The 2,511-nt window shown below is 34.6% G+C and overlaps 1 pseudogene; it reads left to right on the forward strand.

The window, feature by feature from the left end:
* Positions 1–565: 565 nt before the first annotated feature.
* Positions 566–2,165, forward strand: LOC137817697 (hydroxycinnamoyl-CoA:piscidic acid hydroxycinnamoyltransferase-like; annotated as a pseudogene).
* The last annotated feature ends 346 nt before the right edge of the window (positions 2,166–2,511 follow it).

The following is a 2,511-nucleotide window of genomic DNA, read 5'->3' on the forward strand; positions in this document are numbered from 1 at the left end:
TATTAAATTTTGAAATATTTGTTAAATAAGATCTTTGATAAATATTAAATGAAATAAAGCAATATCATTACATAAACTTAATTATATACGTAAATTTTTATATAGTTATAATTTTTAAAATAATTTATTTTAAAAAAATTATATATATATATATATATATTTGAACAAATCATTTTTATTTAAATGATATTATTTTTAAAAAAAAATTATTTCTTAATTTAAACTATTTAAAATATTATAATCTTAAGACTTTAAAAAAAACTAATTAATTAAGTAATTTTTAAATTAGTATATAATTAACTAACAATATTTTAACTATAACTATTTATATTTAAATTTGGTAACAAATATGTTTCCTTTATTTTTTTACCAGCTGTACTTTCCTGACATTTATTCTTCTTTATTCCTCGCATTTATTTTCTTTCTATCTATGAAATTTTTGCATCGAAGAGAGTTCAAACGTGTGGCAATGTGAGCCATTCAATTAATTGGCAGCTGCTCTAGAAACGTAATGAAGTTCTCTCCCTCTCTCCCTCTCCATGTTATATATATATATATAATAAGCAAGAAGTACATCGAATTTCACAACAGCATAGAGATGGTAACCATTGTTGCTTCTTACCGTGTTCTTCCTTGTGAAGAACTCCCAAAGGTCATTTATGGTTAGCAGATAGTGACCAAGTTGTGCGTTCAGGTCACACACCCACCTTCTATGTATACCAAGCAAAACACAACCATGACACCAATGAGAGGTTGAGGAAGTCACTTGGTGAGATTTTAGTGCACTACTATCCAGTTGCTGGAAGGTTGAGCTTAGCAGAAGATGCTCGAATTCAGCTGGATTGCAATGCCAAGGGAGTCACATTTATTGAAGCTGAAACCACAAAATCAATGGCTGATTATGGAGACTTTTCACCTGGTGTTGTCGCTGAGCTTGTTCCAAAGATTGATTACACTCAACCCGTGGAGGAGATTCCTTTGATGCTTGTGCAATCCACAAGACTCCCTGGTGGTAATGGCTTTGTCATTGGACTTGCTGTGTGTCACGTTTTGTCTGATGGGCTAGGTAGCATTCAATTCATCAATTCATGGGCAAAACTGGGTCGTGGAGAGACACTGGAGCCACATGAATTGCCATATCTTGATAGAACAGTACTCAAACACCAACACTCGTCAACATCACCATCACCATGCTTTGATCACCCGAGTTGAAGCCTCTACCGCTTAAACTAGGAAGCTCTGACATCAATGCTGAGCAGAAGAAGAAGACAAGAGCTGTGTTACTGAAACTAACGCGACAACAAGTGGAGAAGCTGAAGAAGGAGGCCAATGAACAACCCTTGCAAGAAGGGGTTAGAGCTTATAGCAGATTTGAAGCTCTTGCTGGTCATATATGGAGATCTGCATCCAAGGCTCGTGAACTTGAAGAGAAGCAACCAACCGTAGTTCGTTTCAATGCTGATATCCGCAGCAGAGTAATTCCTCCTCTTCCTAAGAACTACTATGGGAATGCTTTGGCAGCAACAGTGACACCCAAATGCTATGTTGGAGAGATTGTGTCAAAGCCTTTGAGCTATGCTGCACAAAAAGTAAGAGAAGCGATTGAAAAGCTTACTAATGAGTACATAAGGTCACAGCTGAAGAATGTGTTGGGTGAGGAGCAGTTAGATTGCATAAGGCGTTTGTTCATGGGAGAAGGAGAGCGTAGGAATGTCCCTTTTGCAGGGAACCAAATCTTCATATCACAAGCTGGATGAGCATGCCATTGTATGAAGCAGATTTTGGATGGGGAAAGCCTGTGAATTTTGGGGTTGGCATATGTGTTTGCACAAAGATAGGCAGTGATTATTCTAAGTCACATGGTGATGGATCCATTGTTATTTCCATGACCTTCCAAGAAGAACATTGGAACTTTTCAAGAAATTCTTCTATGAGACCATATGAAAGTGACTCAACTCATGAGAAGCTTTGGCATTGCCATGTTCTTTACGTAATATGTTTTCTGTCTGCTTCATTTTACTTTTCGTTCTTTTCCAGTTCATCTTTATAGATTTTAAGTCTCATATTTTGTTTCAAAAACTGCTTCTTAAATCACTGTTTTTTTATGGTTAGAGTATCAAAAGAAACTTTATTTATGTGAAAATTTACTACACTTTACGTGTTAATTCATGTTATTAGTCAAATATAAATTTTAGTAATATGTTGGATTAAGACTACTTTTTTGTTTTACTAAATTAGTGTAATATTACTTGATTATTAAATAAATAGGAAAATTTGAAAACATTTCACGCATCTCAATAAATTGTGCTTAGATTGTCCTACGTGGCCGAAAACAGACCACCATTGGCAGCGTCACGGAATCTCGATAAAACAACTTCCACGTCAAATTATAGGTTAAATAGATTATTCTTAATTAAGAGAAATAAAACTTAATTAAAGGATCATTGGATATGCGTTATTCCTTGTAACATAACAGAAAGTATAAATAGGAGAGATCTCAAGATAAAAAAT

This window comes from Phaseolus vulgaris, unplaced genomic scaffold (assembly GCF_000499845.2).
Source record: "Phaseolus vulgaris cultivar G19833 unplaced genomic scaffold, P. vulgaris v2.0 scaffold_770, whole genome shotgun sequence".
In the NCBI taxonomy this organism is placed as follows: domain Eukaryota; kingdom Viridiplantae; phylum Streptophyta; class Magnoliopsida; order Fabales; family Fabaceae; genus Phaseolus; species Phaseolus vulgaris.